The sequence below is a fragment of the Schistocerca serialis genome, chromosome 10 (assembly GCF_023864345.2).
Source record: "Schistocerca serialis cubense isolate TAMUIC-IGC-003099 chromosome 10, iqSchSeri2.2, whole genome shotgun sequence".
Classification (NCBI taxonomy): domain Eukaryota; kingdom Metazoa; phylum Arthropoda; class Insecta; order Orthoptera; family Acrididae; genus Schistocerca; species Schistocerca serialis.
The window spans coordinates 170,425,634-170,448,546 of NC_064647.1; the positions used below are offsets into that span (position 1 = coordinate 170,425,634).

The 22,913-nt window shown below is 44.0% G+C and overlaps 1 long non-coding RNA gene across 1 annotated transcript in view; it reads left to right on the forward strand.

The window, feature by feature from the left end:
• Positions 1–22,913, forward strand: part of LOC126424976 (uncharacterized) — a 305,892-nt gene that overhangs the window by 177,466 nt on the left and 105,513 nt on the right. The gene's annotated exons all lie outside the window — the stretch shown is intronic.

A 22,913-nucleotide genomic window follows, 5' to 3' on the forward strand; every position in this document is an offset into this window, starting at 1 on the left:
TTTACACCGAGCAAGGCGAAGTTTGGCATTTAGGGGCGTGATGTGTGGGTTATGAGCAGCCGCTCGACCACGCAATCCACGTTTTCCCACCTCCCGCCTAACTGCCATAGTACTTGCAGTGCATTCTGATGCAGTTTGGAATTCCTGTGTAATGCGACCATCCTCAACAGTCGACAGTCCCTGTCAGTCAACAGACGAGGTCTGTCTGTACGCTTTTGTGCTGTACGTGTCCCTTCACGTTTCCACTTCACTATCACATCGGAAACAGTGGACCTAGGGATGTTTAGGAGTGTGGAAATCTCGCGTACAGACGTATGACACAAGTGACACCCAATCACCTGACCACGTTCGAAGTCCTTGAGTTCCGTTGGGCGCCCCATCCTGCTCTCTCACGATGTCTAATGACTACTGAGGTCGCTAATATGGAGTACCTGGCAGTAGGTGGCACCACAATGCACCTAATATGAAAAACATATGTTTTAGAAAGTGTCGGATAATTTTGATCAAATAGTGTATACAGCGTGATTCAAAAAGAAAGAAAGGATTTCAGTTGATTATTACACAAAAACTATGAAAGATAGAAACTCTCTGCGTATCTTACTGGATAGAGGAAGGTTCTAGTTTTATGTTCATGCTGACATGATACCATACACTCTTCACGACCCTATGCGCAGCTCGAGAAACATCTAAACGCCATTCCATTTCATTTAGCACACGAATCAACAGATCCCAGTTTATTATATCGACAGCTTCCGCAATTCCATTTCTCAGCTCGTGAAGACTATCTGCTATAGATGGAACAAAGGCTTTGTCTTTTCTGTACTCCACGGGAAAAAACTGCATGGTATGAGGTCTGGTGATCTGAGAAGCCAAAAGTAAGTTCTTGTTGTGCAACACACAGTTCCTGTAGCCCATCTTCCGAAGCTCTTTTATGGCTCCGTCCTCCCATTTACTTTTCGGCCGATTACGTTCTCTCTAGCAAAACTGGCTTTCCTTGTAAAATCTTTTTTGGTATTTTTGCATCATTCATCCGAGCCACGTATCCAGCCCGCCACAGCCTCGATGGCTTCACAATTCTTCTAACAGGCTGGTCTTCATAGATGCCGTATAACTCACGGTGGTATCTCTTCCTCCATCTTTCCCTTTGGCAAATTTGGCCGATGATTCTCCTCAGTATCCTTCTGTCGAATGCATCCAGCGATTCAGCATAATTCACCGTCAGAGCCCGGGTTTTAGAGGGAATATAAGCACTGGTCTGATCAGTGTTTTATAAATGGTTAGTTTTGTGGTCCTAATCAGGAGCCTTGGAGATAGAAGATTTGTTAAGGCGAAATACGCTTTATTGGGTGCAGTTAGTCTCTGCCTAGTCTGCTAGGCTTCTTACAATCGAACCCAGGTACTTGAAATGATCGACTCTTTCAAAGGTATAACTACTCATAGTTATTTCGGCTGGCATGTTTTCCCTGTGCGCATTCCCAGCAGCTAGGTATTTTGTTTTCTGCTCGTTAATATTTAGTCCTATATTCCTGCCGGCCTCTTCGAGCGCGCTGAATGTCTCCATTATTGTCGTCATAGCTCTTGCTACGGCGTCCATATCGTCCGCTTAGGCCAGTATCTGAACAGATTTATGAAAAATCGTTGCCCCTATTCAAGATACATGGGTGGTTTGAAAAGTTCTCGGAACGGAATAGAAAACAAGTACTTACATCACTGAAACTTGTTTTTATTTTTTAATGTAGTCTCCTTGTAGATTAATGCACTTGGTCCAACGATTTTCCAGTGCCTTGATCCATCGAAAAAGAGCTTACTGCAGGCCTGCCAAATAGCTGTCAACTCAGGCTATCAATTCTTCGTTTGAAGTGAATCTTCGTCCACCAAGAAAAATTTTCAGTTTTGGGAAGAGATGAAAGTCTGTAGGAGCCATGTCAGGTGAATAAGGCTGGTGTGGCAACAATTCATACCTTAGTTCTTGTAATTTTGCCATGACGACGGTACATGTGTGCGGGCGCACATTGTCTTGATGGAGATGACTTTCTTCCTTTGTAAACCTGGCCTTTTTTCGAGTATCTTTTGTTGCAATTTGTCCAGGAGGTTAGCGTAGTATTCTGCAGTAATTATTTGCCCAGTGGTGGGAAAATCTACAAACAGAATCCCCTTCGCGTCCCAGAACACTGATCCCATGATCTTTCCCGCCGAAGGAATTGTCTTTGCTTTCTTTGGTGGTAGAGAATCAACATGTTTCCACTGCTTTGTCTGTTGTTTTGTCTTTGGGGCATAGCAGTGCACCCAAGTTTCATCTGTGGTCACAAACCGGCGCAAAAAATCTCCTAAAACGGGCCAAACATTGTTCCGGTATGTCCATTCTCGTGCGTATTTGATCCAGCGTCAAGAGTCGCGGCACCCATCTTGCAGATAATTTTTTCATTTCTAATTCTTCAGTTAAAATGTGATGTACCCTTTAAGATGACATCTGGCAAGCGTGAGCAATTTCACGCACTTTCAGTCGGCAATCCTCCATGACCATTTCGTGCACTTTTGCAATGATTTCTGGAGTAGTGACACACCTTGGCCGACGACTGCGCGGATCATCATGTAAGGTCTCCCAACCAAATTTAAAATTTTTCCACTTGGCAACAGTTGAATATGAAGGAGCAGAGTCCCCCTTGTATTCCGGAAATCGGGATGAACGTTCTTTGCTTTCATACGTTTCTTCACGAAGTCCTTAATCACTGCTTGAATCTCGATTTCTTTCCATGTTCGCAAATCACTACGCGGGAACGACAACAGAGCCATGTCACCGCCACAGCTCTCTTCCAAGAGCACTGACGTGGCACGTGTTTACAGGAAACAGTGAAATGAATATCACGTGGACAACTCGTGGCGCTAGAGCTGACCTCTCGTGGTGATTCCTAGAACTTTCCAAACCATCCACATATTTGCATCTCTCATCACCTTCTCCGAGGCGGCGTTGGATAGGAGGCGTGCCAGCGCATCACGTTGCCTTACTCCACTTTTAATTTTCAAAGTATTGGACAACATTCCTCCAGTTTTTATATTGCCTTGGATTTCTCTCGCTATCATCCTTACTACCCTTATCAGCTTTTTTTGAATACTCAATTCACCTAGTGTTTGATATAGTTGCTCACTGTCTATAATATGTTATGCTGCTTTAAAATCAATAAAACGATGATACATTCCAACCCCTCATTCCTTTGTTTTGTCTTAGGGTAAATATCTGGTCGATGGTTGACTTACCGGGGCTAAATCCACACTGGTGTGGTCCCGTTCCCCTCACTGTTACTGGAAGGAGTCTGTCGCGGAGTAGGTTAGAGACAATTTTATATCCTACATTAAGCAGTGTCATCCCTCTGTAGTTACCGCATTTCATCTGGTCTCCTTTCACATATGTAGGCCTTATAATGTCCTTTTTCCATGTTTGGGGCATTTCGTCTTCTTCCCATATTAGATTAACCAGTTTCAGGATGTTCATGTCCAGTTCAGAGCCTCCCTGCTTGGAAAGCTCTGCTGGAATGCTTGCTGTTCCTACCGCCCTGTTGTTAATTTCCTCATTGCTGTTCTCACCTCTTCTAAGTTAATTTTCGTTGATCCATTATGGATCGTTGGACGACGGCTGTCACGAACTTCTTGATGCAATAATTTACCAACAGCCGTATGATTTGTAGAAGTTTATTTTATTTTATGAACTTCTATGTGCTGCTACCAGTTTCGGTATTACATTAATGCCATCTTCAGGCCCCACTCGTCATAGTCGTAAAATTGCTATACACGGAAGGAGCCACATAACTGGATCCGTGAATCAATGGTCTGTGTCGCCTGGCCACCAAGAGCTGCTGCAGGACGATTGATTCACGGATCCAGTTATGTGGCTCCTTCCGTGTGTAGCAATTTTACGACTATGACGAGTGGGGCCTGAAGATGGCATCACTGTAATACCGAAACTGGTAGCAGCACATAGAAGTTCATAAAATAAAATAAACTTCTACAAATCATACGGCTGTTGGTAAATTATTGCATCAAGAAGGTCTTCTAAGTTAGGCGGGTCCACTCCATACTGTTTTGTGGGTGCTCTTCCTTCTGCATTTCTGTTGGGTACCTTTGTACAACTGGTCTCGGGTTAAGGAGTTTATCAAAGTAGCGACGCCACCTCTCACATATCTTCTTCTCTTCACTTATAATTCCGCGATGCTCATCTTTCATTAAACTCGTTCTGCCCCTGAAAGGTTTCCGTGCCTTATTCACCTCCTTATAAAATTTCCTTGCCTCGTTTGCACTTCTCAGAAGCTCCATTTCTTGAATGTTTACCTTCATCTATTCCCTTTTTTCCTTTGATGCGTCCTTTTCTCAATTTTCCGTTATTGTTTATATTCTTCCATTATCCTCCTGGTACAGCGTGGTTGTAATGTCGCTTTCTATGCTTCATTTTATTCATTTGTTACTGTTTCCATTCGGTATCGAACTATTAGCTTCTTGTTTGCCTTATGCTGTTACCAGGTATCTCACTTGCTGCTGTCTGCACTGTCTTTTTTATTTTTTCCCATTGCTCTTCAATGTCCTTAGATTCTCCAGCGTTTTCAGGGGCCTGAATTATTCTCTCCTGATATCGTTCTCTTGCTTCCTCTGATTCAGCTGCGTCGAAACTTTGAACCTTCTTCTATCCAGTGACATGCGCAATTTGTTTCTATGTTTCACAGATAGTTTCTAATAAACAGCTGCAATATGATCTTTCTTTTTCAATGATCTGGTGTGTCTGCGAACTATGTTGCAAATAAAGTTAGTTAAGGACGTAGTAAATCAAAATGCCATGATGGGCGTGAGAACACCCGTCAGAGTTTATGACGTCATATATCCTGAACTATGTGTCGCTGAACGATATACTTTTGTAAATATATTCAGCGGCGTGTGTGCAACAGAATTAGTATCAAAGAAGTAAGAAATTTAAATGTTACGCATAATATTGCAGCTTTACTGCATGCCCAGCGAAAATGTAGCAATCGATAAACTTTTTCACATTCACATTTTGTGTGGGTTGTCAGCGAGAAGTTTCGCAAAGGTTTGAAATTAAGTGTAAAATTTGCTGGAAGTAGCTAAATGCTTTCACTCTCAAATGCTCCTTGAACATGTATAGTCAAGGCAATGGTAAGTTAACGTTTGTTCGAAACACATACACAGTTTGACTGAAATACTTGTCTTACTGTGTAAAGTTTTTAACTTTAGATTATACCTCTTAATTAGTAGATTATGACAGCATTTGTAATTTTTTAAATTCGGTTATTAATTACGCGAAATTTTAGTAATCAGTTTTTCGCTACCCCTGGAAACCGTTAGATAGGCAACTTGCAAAAGTTATGCGGTTGCGGGATGGTCGCTTAGCAACACAAATAGACTGATCAATGTAAACCCGTCCCCCTCCTGGCCAAGAATGACTGCTAGTCAGTCACACGCACGGTGCATGAACACTACTGGCCATTAAAATTGCTACTCCACGAAGATGACGTGCTACAGACGCGAAATTTAACCGACAGAAAGAAGATGCTGTGATACGCAAATGATTAGCTTTTCAGAGCATTCACACAAGGCTGGCGCCGGTGGCGACACCTACAACGTGCTGACATGAGGAAAGTTTCCAACCGATTTCTCATACACAAACAGCAGTTGACCGGCGTTGCCTGGTGAAACGTTGCGATGCCTCGTGTAACGAGGAGAAATGCGTACCATCACGTTTCCGACTTTGATAAACGCCGGATTGTAGCCTATCGCGATTGCGGTTTATCGTATCGCGACATTGCTGCTCGCGTTGGTCGAGATCCAATGACTGTTAGCAGAATATGGAATCGGTGGGTTCAGGAGCGGAATACGGAACGTCGTGCTGGATCTCAACGGCCTCGTATCACTAGCAGTCGAGATGACAAGCATCTTATCCGCATGGCTGTAACGGATCGTGCAGCCGCGTCTCGATCCCTGAGTCAACAGATGGGGACGTTTGCAAGTCAACAACCATCTGCACGACGTTTGCAGCAGTACGGACTATCAGCTCGGAGACCACGGCTGCATCACAGACAGGAGCGCCTGCAATGGTGTACTCGACGACGAACCTGGGTGCACGAATGGCAAAACTTCATTTTTTCGGATGAATCCAGGTTGTGTTTACAGCATCATGATAGACGCATGCGTGTTTGGCGACATCGCAGTGAACGCACACTGGAAGCGTGTATTCGTCATGGCCATACTGATGTATCACTCGGCGTGTTGATAAGGGGTGCCACGCGTCTCGGTCACCTCTTGATGACATTGATGGCACTTTGAACAGTGGACGTTACATTTCAGATATGTTACGACCCGTGGCTCTAGTCTTCATTCGATCCGTGTGAAACCCTACATTTCAGGAGGATAATGCACGACCGCATGTTGCAAGTCTCGTACGGGCCATTCTGGATACAGAAAATGTTCGACTACTGCTCTGGCCAGCACATTCTTCAATCCTCTCACCAATTGAAAATGTCTGGTCAATGGTGGCCGAGCAACTGGCTCGTCACAATACGCCAGTCACTACTCTTGATGAATTGTATCGTGTTGAAGCTGCTTGGGCAGCCGTACCTGTACACGCCATCGAAACTGTTCGACTCAATGCCGAGGCGTATCAAGGCCGTTATTACGGCTAGTGGTGGTTTTTCTGGGTACTGATTTCTCAGGATCTATGTACCCAAATGTAAATGTAATCACATGTCAGTTCTAGTATAATATATTTGTCCAATGAATACCTGTTTATCATCTGCATTTATTCTTGGTGTAGCAATTTTAATGGCTAGTTGTGTAATTACTAGATTATGACAGGATTTGAATTGTTTAAATTCTGTCATTAAGTACGCGAAATTTTGGTAATCATTTTTTCGCTACCCTTGGAAGCTGTTAGATAGGCAACTTGGAAAGGGACGGGATTGCGGGATGGGAGCTTAGCAACATTGATACACTGATCAACCGGTACATTGTGACCACCGACCTACTAACAACGTAAACCCGCCCCCCTCTTGGAGAGGAATGGCTGCTAGTCAGACACACGCACGGTGCGTGTTGTGTTAGTGAGTGTGCTGTCCGTTTGTAGAGGGGGGAAGGCACGCGCCCTGTCTGAGTTTGACCGAGGGCACATTGTGATGGCCTGAAGGCACGGCACGAGCATTTGGGAAACTGAACGACTTGTCAGGTGTTCGAGGAGTGCTGTGGTGAGTGTCTTCAATACGTGGCGGAATCAAGGTAGAACCATGCCCAGACGTCGTAGGAATGGACGGTCACGCCTCATTACAGTTGTCAGACGCCTTAGGCTGGGCAGACTGGTGAAACAAGACAGACCAGACTTTAATCCTGGGCGGAGTACAGGTCTGTCTGAACACACAGCGCACCAAACACTTCTAAGGATTGGGCTCTACAACCGACGACCCGTGCATGTGCCAATTTTAACACAACGACATTGGCAACTACGACTCAAATGGGCACGTCGCCATCGGCGCTGGACGTTGGTGCAGTGGCAGAGCGTTTCACCATCCGATGAATACCGATACCTTCTTCATCATGACCATTAGCTCTGGAGAACATTCACGAGGACATCCATGGCTCCAGTGGAGCTCGTGCAAGGCACCATGACGGCCAAGGAGTATCGTACAGTGGTTGCAGACCCCCCTTCATGACCTTCATTTTTCCCAATGGCAGTGGCATTTTTCAGCAAGATAATGCGCCGTGTCACAAAGCCAGGTGTGTCACGGTGTGGTTCGAGGAAGACCTGGGCGAGTTCCAATTGATGTGATGGCCCTCCTACTCGCCAGGTGTGAAGCCAATCGTACACATCTGGGATGTGATTGAATGTGGCGTCAGAGGTTATCGCACCCCTCCCCAGAATTTACGGGAAGCAGGTGACCTGTGTGCGCAGATGTGGTGCCGACTCCCTCCAGTGACCTACCAAGGGCACACTGCTCCCATGACACTACGCGCCACCATTTTTATCCGTACTAAAGGTGGACATACCAGCTTGGTAGGTAATGTTCTGGCTGATCCGTGTAAAAAATAGTTTAAATGGTTCTAACCACTATGGGACTTAACATCTGACGTCATCAGACCTCTAGACTTAGAACTACTTAAACCTAACTAACCTAAGGACATCGCACACATCCATGCCCGAGGCAGCAGCGCGGTTCCGGACTGAAGCGCCTAGAACCGCTCGGCTACAGCGGCCGGCCGATCTATATAAGTCAGCATGTTTCGTTTGAGACCTGTTATAATTAGCGTATCATAAACGAGAAGCCAAATACCATATCACGCTGGCTAAAGCTACAAGATTTAAAAATTTTACACTTACGCCGACAATCGAACTGTCGAACTCGACTATTCTTAACACAAAACTACAGCCGCTACTCTAACTGGGCAGAACAGCTACACTGTACGAAAAGAAGATACTTGTTGCAGTGTTGCCAACGTTTCTTCTACGTCCACTTTATACCGAAAATTCGCATGAAACGTATTTTAGTTGCAGATATTCCCGTATTATCGGTATACAGCGAAGCGTGTTTTGATGTGTGAATGTGCGAATTTTCGTTCACCCCCTAGTTCTGCACTTGATATCTATCGTTTGTAAATCATCTTTATTCGCTTTTGGCCATTAGAGCTGCGGGTAATTTCCTCGGGAGTCAATCTGCATTACGTGTTCAGGCCTTCTGAAGTTTGTAACGCATCCACAATCCGTTAGACGGCTCGCACTCCCAGATGTCCAGCGTAAACAAAGAATCGATTGTGAAGCACTGAGAGTGCCAAATGAGTGATATTCTTGTCAGTTAGTAGTAGAGCGATTATTTAGATGGCGTAGCAGGAGATAGTGACTCGGAAGTTACTCTCAAAAACGGGACGGATATCGGGAGATGTCCAGTTACAGAAAATTAAATGATTTATTCAAGGGAAAGGGGTTCACAGACTGAGCAAGTCAGCAACGCGCTGGTCCACAACTAACCTTAAATCAAGCAATTACTCGGCTTGGCGTTATTGAAAGAGCTTTTGGATGTCCTGGGGATAACGTGCCAAATACTGTGCAGTTGCCGCGTTAGACCGTCAAAATCCCGAGCTGGTTGGAGGTCCCTGCCCATAATGCTCCAAACGTTCTCAGCAGGAGAGAGATCCGGCGACCTTGCTGGCCAGCGTAGGGTTTGGCAAACACGAAGACAAGCAGTAGAAACTCCCACTGTGTGCGGGCAGTCATTGTCTAGCTGAAATGTACGCACAGGATGGTTTACCATGGAGAGCAACCAAACGGACACTAGAATATCATCGAAGTTCCTTTCTGTTGTAACGGTGGCTCAGAGACAACCAAAGTGGTCCTGCCATGAAATGAAATGCCTCCTCAGACCTTCGCTCCTGGTTGTCGGACAGTATGGTGGGCGACAGTCAGGTCTATATCGAACCGCTGTCTGGGGCGTCATCTGGGTTCAGTTTGAAGTGGGACCCCTCAATAAAGATAATTCTACTCCGGTCAATGATACTCCAGGCCGAAGACGTGTCTGGAGACGCCCCGGGCAGTAGTGAGATACCAACATGACTGGCGCCTGCCATAGGGCAAGACAACCAGAAGTGATACACTGGGGTGCCACATCATTTCGTAACAGCACATAGCATACGAGGACATCGAAAAACTGTATCAAGCAATGGCAAGCCGAACGATTGCCTCCTTAGGGGCCACAGTTGGATCAAGGCGTTACTGCTCAATATGCGAAGCACTTTCTCTCGTGTAGATCATCCAGTTTTTCTAAAACTGCAGTCATCTGCTTGGTTGTACATGTCATCAAAACTATCCGCGCACCTGGCTGAAAATGACTTACAAGTTCATGGCGCTCTCCATCGGTAATGCTGGAATTCAATATGGTTTTGGCCCACCGTTTGATGACAGCTTCCACTCTCGCAGGCATACGTTCAATCAGGTGCTGGAAAGTTTCTTGAGGAATGGCAGCCCATTCTTCACGGAGTGCTGTATTGAGGAGAGGTATCGATGTCGGTCGGTGAGGCCTGGCACGAAGTCGGCGTTGCAAAACATCCCAGTGGTGTTCTATAGGATTCTGGTCAGGAAGCTGTGCAGGCCAGTCCATTAAAGGGATGTTACTGTCGTGTGACCACTCCGCCACAGGCCGTGCATTATGAACAGGTGTTCGATCGTGTTGAAACATGCAATCGCCATTACTCTTCAACAGTGGGAAGCAAGAAGGTGCGTAAAACATCAATATAGGCCTGTGCTGCGATAGTGCCACGCAAAAGAACAAGGAGTGCCAGCCCCCTCCATGAAAACCACGACCACACCATAACAACACCGCCTCCGAATTTTACTGTTGGCACTGCACACGCTGGCAGATGACGTTCACCGAGCTTTCGGCATAACCACTCCCTGCCATCGGATCGCCACATGATGTACAATGATTCATTACTCCACACAACGTTTTTCCACTGTTCAATCGTCCAATGTTTAGGTTCCTTACACCAAGCAAAGCGTCGTTTGGCATCTACTCGCGTGATGTGTGGCTTATGGGCAGCCGCTCGACCATGAAATCCAAGTTTTCTCACCTCCTGCCTAACTGCCGTAGTACTTGCAGTGGATCCTGATGCAGTTTGGAATTCCTTTGTGATAGTCTGGACAGATGGCTGCCTACTACACATTACGACCCTCTTCAACTGTCGGCGGTCTCTGTCAGTCAACAGACGAGGTCGGCGTGTACGCTTTTGTGCTGTACATGTCCCTTGACGTTTCCACTTCACTATCACATCGGAAACAGTGGACCTAGGAATGTTCAGGAGCGTGGAAATCTCGTGTTCAGACGTATGATGCAAGTGACACCCAATCAGCTGACCACGTTCGAAGTCCGTGAGTTCCGCACAGCGCCCGATTATGCTCTCTCACGATGTCTAATGACTACTGAGGTCGCTGATATGGAGTACATGGCAGTACGTGGTAGCACAATGCACCTCATATGAGAAACGCATGTTTTCGAGGGTGTCCGGATACTTTTGATCACACAATGTACGTCACGCCCCTGATTCGGGTAATTCCTTCGAGGTGTGTCATTAGTTTTTATTTAAGAGTTTATATCGGCTGACCGCTGAAGTGTGTCTCTGTCATTGTACGCTGACCGTCAGTAAACCATTGTAATTCGAACGACTAGTGACAAGTGTTTCTGTTTTCACGAAAACGTGAACATGAGTATAATGAGTGCCGATCATACGCGTACCCGTCTGCCACGCAGGTCAACTGACTGCCGTGGGAACCACGTTTCGGTGTATTGGACCTGTGTTGAGATTAGACATGAGTAAATATGCACGACGAAGGAAGGTACTGTCTCGTACAGTGCTTAAAGAGAATACATTACTTCACGTAGCGGAAACTCACAGTGACTTTGGTTATTGCAAAACCTATACTTGTTGAATACAGTAGTAATGAGCAGCTAAACCTAATTTTAGCAGGGCCCATGTCGAAAACAAACACTCCTTAACCATCAGACAACTGTGACATAGGTGAAAGGTTGGGCTTATGAATGGTAGGCTCCGTATGGTTCCCAAATTGTGCAGCCACCGTAAACCATAAAATTACCAAATAAGCAGCAACCAGTCTCAAACTCATGTTTTATTAATTTACTTTTGCAAATCGATTTCAACTGATTAACAGCCATCATCGGTGCTTTCAAAGACTATGTGCCCTGAGTCGTAACACTGTCTTAAGCAGAGGTCAAACATAAAGTTCGTTTGCCCTGGTATGCATCCTAGCCGTTAATTTGCGCGAAATTCTCGCGCATAACGCTAGTGCCCTCTCTGGCTGGATATGTTTCTTAGCGCAAGCTTCACCTGCTTGAGACTAGGACACAGGCAAATTGGTGTTCATGTTTTCTATAGTATGCAGGTGTTTTAAATGGTTCTGATATGTTTCATTTATTAAAACAGAGGGTTTGAAGTAGCATAACCTTTAAAATTTCGACGCGCATGAGTATATATCCCGGGTTTTAATGTGCGCGAGTGTCTCTCGCATACCACAAGTGCCCTCTCTCGGTGAAATTGTCTACGCTAGTGCTTCCACACCCTCTTCACGCTAGGTCACAGGCCAAGTACTGATAGTATGCCCTGTTCGCATTGACCATCTCTTTATAATTATGCTGTACAGATGGAGGTGATATTTTAATTTTAACTACTGACGACGCCTTTGGCGCGATTGTTTTGTGCACCTCCACTGCAGGATGTGATTTTAGTAAGTGACTAAAAGTTTTTGTGCTTGTAATACGTTGGTAATTTTCGTGGTACTTAAAGTTGCAAGGTTTTTTTTTAGGTTATGTTGTCAATTTTTTGTTGATGAAGCTGTCTCCCTGTTGAGGTATATTTACATATACCGAAACCGTGGTCAAGGATTTCAATTAATCCTTATCATGCAACTGTTCGGCTGTTATAATTCACCGTGAAGATTTTCAATAGTTGCTGCTTCGGTCACGTTTAAAATTTTGATTTAACTAGCAGTGGTTTCCGGCTAGGTGCTTCCTGTAGTGCATGATGTCCTATTACACGTGTTTATACTGGAGCTATGCTGTAGACTAGTTAACAATCATTTTCAGTTCCCCGTGCTCTAGTTCGATACATAGCACGCCGGTCAAGCACCGTATTACATTAACATAGTACGCTAATTTCTGTAATTTATTAAGCAGGTGTAATGTCAAGTAGTGACGAAGAGCTGTACGATGTTTCTACGTCAAAGAAACAGAAGATGCAAAGAGGTGAGTTATCAAAGGGTGAGAAACTTCAGCACAGGCTTGAACAATATCGCAATGCGTGGGGGGAGGATGAAGCATTTCGTTCATGATTAGCAGAGGGCTCTGATATTTACTGTAGGGCAAAATTCAAATATTGTAATGATTCTATAGTATCTACTGTGACTATAGCAAAGAAACAAAAGCGGTCAAAAAGCTTATTAACAACATGAGTGGTATAATCGAAAAATCGTGCACCACTTTTGGAAAGTTTTTGTCGAAATGCGCGCCAATGTTCGACAAACTGCGGAAGCCAGGTTTCAAATAGCCGCGTTCCTGGGAGCTGATGATATTCCATTTAACACAACTGACCGCCTGACAGCTATTTTGAAAAGTACGTTTCCTGATTCTAAGATAGCACAAAATGTTGTTATGAAAAAGAACGATAGCACAGCTACAATCAGAAATGCTGTTGCACCTTGTCATAAAAATGTTTTAATTTGTTAAATAGTTTTAATGTTTTTGTGTAATCAGTGTGTGCGGAGACGGCGGAAGGGGGCAGAGATTGAAAAGTAAAAATATATGATATTTTCAGTGGTAGTATGACATTTTCGTGGCTGGTTGTGTGATGGTGTTTGGTTTGTGGGGCGCTCAACTGCGCGGTCATCTGCTCCCGTACACTGTCCCAATTTTTACACAGTCCAATTTTATTCACAGTCAAATCTATCCACAGTCACAAATGATGATGATGAAATGATGAGTACAACACAAACATCCAGTCCCCGAGCAGAGAAAATCCTCAATCGGGCCAGGAATAGAACCCAGTTGGTTTTGTAATCCTTTGGTAACGGCTTTCTAACAACAATTAGAGCAGTTGTGTGTTCGTGCGTCAGTTGTGAGAGGCTCGTATGGTTGACTTGTTACAGAAATGCGGCAGTGTGTATTAGAACAGCGAGTTGATGTTGTGGAGTGTTACATAAAGGCAGGCTCCTACCTACCTACCTACCTAGGTTCAAATGGTTCTGAACACTATGGGACTTAAGATCTGTGGTCATCACTCCCCTAGAACTTAGAACTACTTAAACCTAACCAACCTAAGGACATCACACACATCCATGCCCGAGGCAGGATTCGAACCTGCGACCGTAGCACTCGCGCGGTTCCAGACTGTAGCGCCTAAAACCGCTATGCCACAGCGGCCGGCCAGGCAGGCTACACCAAGGAATGTAAAGAAATGTTTCGAGCGAAGTATCCTCTTAGGACACTACCCACGACCAACGCTATTTTGGACCTGTGCAATAAATGGAGAGCTGTAGGATCCGTTCAGAATGTGCAGAGGAATATGCGACCGACCCTGAGGATCGCTGAACCTTCAGACAGAAGTCCCTGTAAGTTAGTAAGGAGGTTATGGCGGCAGGTTGGTGTACTTCGTGTCGTTGGTACTAAAATATATGAAATGAAAAGCCTATCGTGCAAATGTAGCGCAAGAGTTGAAATTTGAGGTTCAGGAAAGAAAAGAGTTCATTATTGTAACCGGCTATTAACATCAACTGCTAACGATTTCTTGGAACCCTTGCTTTACTTCATGTCATATGACGCCTGATTTATTTGTCAGGTTTCGTAAACTCCCAGAAATGCACATACTGGTCGCAGGACGACCTACATATTTTGCATGAAGAACCTCCCCGGTCAGAGAAGATTAGTGTTTGGTGTGCATTGTGCGGCATGTGCATTATTGGCTGTATATTTTTGTTACACCTTAAACAGTGCCAGGTATCTAGAGGCTTATGACTTTTTCTGTGCAAATTAACAGACGCAGATGATCTGTATGCAGCATTCCAACAAGATGGAGCAACCGCTCACACGTCCGACCAAAGTATGGCTCACATCATCAACGTGTTCCATGGAGACAGAGTTGTCAGTAGTGGCCTCTGACCCCCAAGATGCCCGGACTTAACATTATCTGTTGGGGCACATTAAAAAGCAAAATGTATGCTATCAGCCCTCACGCAACAGACGATCTTAAACGGGGCACTACTAGAGAAATTACCGTGGTTTAATACGCCATCGAATGTAGTGCGCACCCCAATTTTAAAAATTAAATTAATAAAAAAATGAATTATGGCACATCGCTGTTAGGATATTTTTGTATTGTTGAAATTACATTTTACAATGCTAACTTTATTTCAAACAATAGAGAACTATAAAAAACAATAATAATTTAATAAGTTACTCATTAAGGTAATAAGTGACATTTTCATTATTAAAAAAGAACGCCCAACTTGATTACCTACATGACATACACAGAAACATACTCGGTCGCAGGTTCGAATCCTGCCTCGGGCATAGATGTGTGTGATGTTCTTAGGTTAGTTAGATTTAAGTGGTTCTAAGTTCTAGGGGACTGATGACCACAGATGTTAAGTCCCATAGTGCTCAGAGCCATTTGAACCAACCAGAAACATACTGTAAACTATGGGCGTTACTCATCATTATTCACTAATGTCATCATTACTGGAATCCTCTACATCAGAAATTGATCCATTTTCTCGTTCCGCGCCATCCTAAATGTGTAGCTCCAGTGCACATCATCTTGGTTGGTTGGTTGGTTGGTTTTGGGGAAGGAGACCAGACAGCGAGGTCATCGGTCTCATCGGATTAGGGAAGGAAGTCGGCCGTGCCCTTTCAAAGGAACCATCCCGGCATTTGCCTTGAGTGATTTAGGGAAATCACGGAAAACCTAAATCAGGATGGCCGAACGCGGGATTGAACCTTCGTCCTCCCGAATGCGAGTCCAGTGTCTAACCACTGCGCCACCTCGCTCGGTGCACATCATCTTCACTGGCATTCAGAGTATTTGAAGTACAGCATTTCTTCAATTATTTAGATGCGTTTCCAGGCAGCAGAAACTCAGTTCCCGAGAGTGTAGAGTGCAGCTCGTTTAATTTTTCCTATCGGAATCAGTTCACGATTTTGTTCGCAAAACCATTTTTCGTACTGTTCCTGAACGTAACCTTTGAAAGGTTTATTTGCACTAACGTCCAGGCGTTGTAATACAGAAGTCATTCCTCCAGGAATACTAATAAAGACTCTGGGTAGGCTTTACGTCGTCACTGAGATGACCACGAAATGCATCAAGACTGATGGTTGCTTGGAAAGCGCAGCAGGACGGAGTTCCTACACGTTTCGGAGCCAGTCAAGCATCAAAGTTTCAGTCATCCATCCCTTCTCTTGATACCGAACAATGATGTCATCAGGGAATAGCTTTCATTTTCTGGAGTCATGGGGCATGTTTTTCTCTTGAAGATTCAAAAAGGGAGAAGTTTCTTTCCATCTCCTGTGATTGCCAGCATTACTGTTACCCTCTGTTTTCCACACCCAGATGTTTTTCTGGTAACTTGTCTTGTAGATACCATTCTCATCAATCGTGCAATTACGTGGCATATCAAACCAAACTGAAGTCTCATCAGCGTTGCCTACTTGGCCAATCGAATAATTCTTCTCTTACCGAAGTGTCATAACATACCACCGAAATTCTTGAAGCTTCTTCTCAGAATCCTGTGGAAGCTTATCGCATATTGTTGTACGGCGTCATCCGCTCGTTTCATAAAGCGATCAACACAACCCCGACTAGCCTTAAACTCTTGCTTCGGTATATTAAGAGCTCCAGACACCTCTTGTGTGTTTTTTTTTTTTTTTTTTAGTGTGGTGTCACTGGTCACAGGTTGCCTATTCTTCCTCCTTTCTCGGACGAATTCCTAAACATTTACTTCAACGTCAGGATGTGTTCCTTTGCGAGGTTCAGTGAGTTTCTTCGTAGTAACGGTAATTGCAAATAATCCCGATTTCTCTTTCTTCTATAAGCGAACGTTACTCGCAGCTACATTGAACTCTCCTCCTGCCCTTCTGTTACCATATTTTTCAGCATAAAGAATTACGTTACGCTTGAAAGTAGCTTTGTACGATATTCTTCTCTACTCGCCTTCCATCTCGTGAGTATCTAATGCAAACACAGTGGAAGTACTGTAATAGGCCAACAATAATGAAATGAGGTTGAGGAGTACAACAATGCGTTGTAATTTACGCGACAGTACATAAATTTCAACGAGCAAATTAAAAAAAAAAGGAAAGAAAGAAAAAAAAGAAGAGACACGTTCTATTTGAACCGACGTCTAAAGATTTCCTTCCGTGGCAGTAGTGGATTTTGTTCTGACGCCTGCGAACAGAATTCAGAACTGGAAATATATACCAGCTCCTTTCACTCGATAACCTCTTACCGGACTTACGTGTTATTTTCTTTAATTCACAGATACCGAAACCATATTTTCTTGCCAGAGTTTAATAAATGTTTTCCTACTTCAGATCATATAGGGTAAGAAAAACCGGTGAACGATTCAAGTTTGTACTCGAATCTAGTGCGCCACCGAATCTTGTGCGCACCCCAGTTTTAGGTATTTCATATGACAAAAAAAAAGCGCGCACTAGATTTGCGTAAATGCGATAACATCACCCTTCAGAATTACGGTGTGTTACTGGTAACATTTTCACACGAAATCAGCGACGCCTGTATGCTCATGGCCACCACATCAAGCATCTCTTATAAACAGGTGACTACATGCTTTTAACGTTACCGTTATCTATTCTCTTTTATGTAGTTGTAAGTTACTTGAATTTGGGGTGGTAGGCGTACCGATTTTCTGTGGGACACCCTGTGTTTATCAGGGTACCAAGTTTGTGCAACAGGTGACCCCCCCATGACTTTATACAGACCAAATAGTTTCCAAGGTTCTCTCTGTCACCAAATACTTTTTTTTACTAGTGTTTTCTCGTCAGTAAGAATACTTACACACATACACACACATTAGCATTTGTAGACTTAGAGAAAGCTTTTGACAATGTTGACTGGAATACTCTCTTTCAAATTCTAAAGGTGGCAGGGATAAAATACAGGGAGCGAAAGGCTATTTACAATTTGTACAGAAACCAGATGGCTGTTATAAGAGTCGAGGGGCATCAAAGGGAAGCAGTGGTTGGGAAGGGAGTGAGACAGGGTTGTAGCCTCTCCCCGATGTTGTTCAATCTGTATATTGAGCAAGCAGTAAAGGAAACAAAAGAAAAATTTGGAGTAGGTATTAAAATCCAGGGAGAAGAAATAAAAACTTTGAGGTTCACCGATGACATTGTAATTCTGTCAGAGACAGCAAAGGACTTGGAAGAGCAGTTGAACGGAATGGACAGTGTCTTGAAAGGAGGATATAAGATGAACATCAACAAAAGCAAAACGAGGATAATGGAATGTAGTCGAATTAAGTCAGGTGATGCTGAGGGAATTAGATTAGGAAATAAGACACTTAAAGTAGTAAAGGAGTTTTGCTATTTGGGGAGCAAAATAACTGATGATGGTCGAAGTAGAGAGGATATAAAATGTAGACTGGCAATGGCAAGGAAAGCGTTTCTGAGGAAGAGGAATTTGTTAACATCGAGTATAGACTTAAGTGTCAGGAAGTCGTTTCTGAAAGTATTTGCGTGGAGTGTAGCCATGTATGGAAGTGAAACATGGACGATAAATAGTTTGAACAAGAAGAGAATTGAAGCTTTTGAAATGAGGTGCTACAGAAGAATGCTGAACATTAGATGTGTAGATCACACAATCAATGAGGAGGTATTGAATAGAATTGGTGAGAAGAGGAGTTTGTGGCAGAACTTGACTAGAAGAAGGGATCGGTTGGTGGGACATGTTCTGAGGCATCAAGGAATCACCAATTTAGTATTGGAAGGCAGCGTGGAGGGTAAAAATCGTAGAGGGAGACCAAGAGATGAATACAGTACGCAGATTCAGAAGGATGTAGGTTGCAGTAGGTACTGGGAGATGTAGAGGCTTGCACAGGATAGAGTAGCATGGAGAGCTGCATCAAACCAGTCTCAGGACTGAAGACCACAACAACAAACACACTAGTGGACATACAAGGGTTTACATTTTTTAATACATCATGTTAACCCTAAGGTGTTACAGTTAGATCGGTAAGAGCAATAATCATTAGCACCACAAGCTGTTGCGAGCGAGTCAGTACTGTTAGTTACACAGTACGAGATATAACTCGGAGATGGGGCGTGTGTATAGTTTTTGTTGTTGGCGCTTGTGACGTCGCACGCGCATCCACTTTTCGATCCGTACATGACTCACTGCCTAGGCCACAGATGGCGTTGACATCTGTACACTCCTGCAAATGCACTGCGATTCATTGATATCTTACAATACCCCTGACCTAAATTAGCTCTATTCCTTCTGCTTGTGGAGGAAGATCTCAAAGCGAAAGTCTTATGTACGTCAAATCCTGCTGAAGAAAAAGAGGCTGAATTCATGTTCATTGAAATAAATATACAAAGTCGGAAATTCTTGACTGGCGTCGTGTACAAGCCGCCAAAAATAAGCTCAATGAGTTACTTCCAGTCGGAATTACATTCACTTCAGTGTCAATACGAACATGTCATCGTAATGGGTGACTTGAACATAGACCTGCTAAGAGACACTCCCTCCGCAATAAACCTAAGAAGACTGTTTAGTTGCAATAGCATGAACATTCTTCCATTACAACCTACACACCATACGGCGCACAGTCATACTCTTATAGACGTAATCGCAACGAAACAGACTGACAAAGTAAGAGATGTTGGTCAAACATCGGCCCCTGGCCTCTCAGCATGATGTAATATTCCTGGCCTACTCTGTGCAGCCCCCAAGGATCAAATCGCGTTACATAACTTATAGGAACATGAAACGTATTGACCTTGACGCTCTAACAGCCGATTGCTCAGAAATCTCATGGCATCAAATAATCAGAAAACCGACAATCGACGGCAAAATTAATGAATTTGGTGATAAACTCACTGCCCTCTATGACAAACATGCACCTGTGCGCACAATCCGTGTAAGAAAATCTCCTGCTCCATGGCTGACAGCTGAATTACGTCAAATGATGACAAATAGGGATGCTGCCCACAGGCGTTTCAAGGCAGATCCGAAACCCGATCGTTTCGAAGAATATAGAAAGCTACGGAACAGAGTGAAACAATGCATTCGCAATGCTAAAATCAGACACGCTCGCTCCCTTGTATGCAGCGATCTGACGCCCACGACTCTATGGAAAAATCTCCGTAGCTTGGGGGTCGGAAAGGCAAAATCGGAAACTACTTTTCATGTGTCAGCTAACGAATTAAATGAATTCTTCTCTGCACCTCTGAATACCAGCACAGCTGATAATTACCGTCCACAAGAATCCCCAAACAGGATAACTAACAACGATATCTTCCATCTAAAACATGTAACAACAAATACGGCAAGAAAAACAATAATGAGAATCTCTTCTGATGCAATAGGCAACGACAGTATCGGTATAACCATGATTAAGAATGTTGCCGATATCCTAGTACCTGTCTTAACTGACATATTTAATTTTTCCCTCGTGAACGGAATATATCCTACTGCATGGAAAAGAAGCCTAATTCGACTCATCCCTAAGATCGAAAACCCGCAACTGCCTAGTGATTACCGACCAATTAGCATACTGCCTGCTGTTTCCAAAGCACTTGAATATATTGTTCATGACCAAATCACTGAACACTTGCATGAATTCAGCCTATATGACAAATTTCAATCCGGTTTCCGTAAACATCACAGCACAAACACTGCTCTAATTAAAGTAACTGATGACCTGAAATATGCCATCGACAATCGAAAGGCAACAATATTGATGCTACTGGACTTCAGCAAAGCTTTTGACACAACTTTGACATATTGATCAGAAAAATGCAACAGCTTAATTTCTCTGATAGTGCAATGAGTTGGTTTGAAAGCTACTTAAAAGACAGACAGCAATGTGTTGTCTGCGTAAATGAAAAATCTTCCTGGAAACATGTTTCCTCGGGAGTGCCACAAGGATCAGTCTTAGGACCACTTTTGTTTTCTTTATATGTCAACGATATTTCGTCGGTTCTGTCCTCCTGTAAATATCATTTCTATGCCGACCACCTCCAGCTCTACCTAAGCGTCAGACCTGAAGATGTAAACACTGCAATCGCTCAGATGAATGATGATCTGTCTTCAGTAGTGAGATGGGCGAAAAACCTGGGGCTTAAACTAAATGCAAAAAAGACGCAAGTAATCTTAATAGCCCATCAGAAATTAATAAGCTCAGATTTCCGCGAACGGCTACCTCCTATTCTGCTCGACGGTACTCCAATACCATATCAGAAAACAGTGAAGAACTTGGGTGTAACTTTGGATGAGCATCTCAACTGGGCGGAGAATACAGTCGCAGTGTGCCGAAAGACGTCTGCTTGTCTCTATGCTCTCAAAAAGTTTCGGAACATATTTCCACAGGACTTGAAACGCCAGCTCGTGCAAGCACTCGTTCTACCGAACCTCCACTATTGTGATGTGATTCAACAAGGCATGAGTAGTGAAAACAAATGACGGCTAGAGCTAACCATGAATGCCTGTGTGCGTTACACCTGCAACATTCGCCGATATGATCATGTTAGTGCTTCATACTCCGAGCTAGGGTGGCTGCGGCCGGACAAATTGCGTGACTACCACACTCTATGTCTACTCCACCGACTCCTCATCGCGCAAGCACCCCAGTACCTTGCTTCAGAGATTAAAATCCTGTCATGTCATCATAATCGAAACACGAGGTCACTCTTATTTGGTATCCTAACTGTGCCCACTCACAAAACAAAAACTTTTGCAAACTCCTTCTCAGTTGCCGCTGTCCGCCTCTGGAACAAACTGCCCCTTACCTTGCGCAAAATTCGATCTCCTGCTGCTTTTAAGAAGAAGTTGAAGCATTTCCTACTATCATCCTCACAAAGTTCTCCACAAAATTAATGTACAAAGACAATCCCCTCATCTGTCAAATAGCAAAGCTAGCGTCTCCTATCTTGCTCCTGAGATGCCTACCTCTTCATCTTTCTATATTAGCCACGCAATCTTCTTTTCCTTTATATTTCCTTAATTATGTTTCATCATGTCTCTATTCTTCTCCTCCCTTCACCATGAGTCTCCCTCATACTCCCTGCTGCCGGCACTCCTATCTAAAATCTGTCTCTTCAATAATGTCTAATTATAACAGTACTTGTGACCTAAGAATATAAACTCTATATGTATGTATTTTTCCAGGTGTACCTTTCAAATTGTTTATTTCACTTTTTGTACTAGATGTAGTTTAACATGCCTACTAAAACATATGAATGTAAAATAAGTAGAATGCCTGGTTAGATGTAAGAGAGGGCCTGATGGCCCTAATCTTGCCAGGTTAAATAAATCAATAAATAAATTTAAAAAAATAAATAAGACGACGTCTAGCGTGGGATTCTCCACGCTAACTCCTCTAGACTGCAGCCTCGGGCAGTGCAGCAGCCCCCCACTACACTTGTGTGTGGACCCCGGTGACCGTGCTTTGACGCTCAGCACCTGCTGTTCGCCTGTTCGTTCCCCGCATCACCTGTTACGCGCACACTGTGCGAACACGGAGCCAAATGACGCGCTAACACTATTCCTGGGGAATCTAAAATTAAGAAGAAGGTCCCTACTGCTTCTAAACTTAGTCTTCGAGACGCTCGCTGTGTTCCGCCATAGCTGCTCTTCCCGCTACCTTCGCCTTTTTATTCCTTTCTCACCCACTCAGGCCTCTTTCCGCCTTTTTATTCGGCTCGGCGCTGCCACGGGACACGGGCGGGCTGTGACGTCAATGGGGGAACCCCCTCTTCCCCACCACTGGCCACCCAACCTCCGTCGAGGAGCTTCCGGCGCGTGTGAGTGTGTGACGTCACTGCCACTCCTCTGGCCTCTTTTATCAACCACTTCAGCTAGCAATATGTGCTTTGCGGAAGCGCCTTTCTAAAAAGAATTCATTTCGCATTGAACAAGAAAATCATCAAACCGTAAATGATGTACGTAAACCGCGAGGTGAAGACGACCTAAAATACACTAGTGGCCATTACAATTGCTACACCACGAAGATGATGTGCTACAGACGCGGAATTTAACCGACAGCAAGAAGATGCTGTGATATGCAAATGATTAGCTTTTCAAATCATTCACACAAGATTGGCGCCGGTGGCGACGCCTACAACGCGCTGACATGAGGA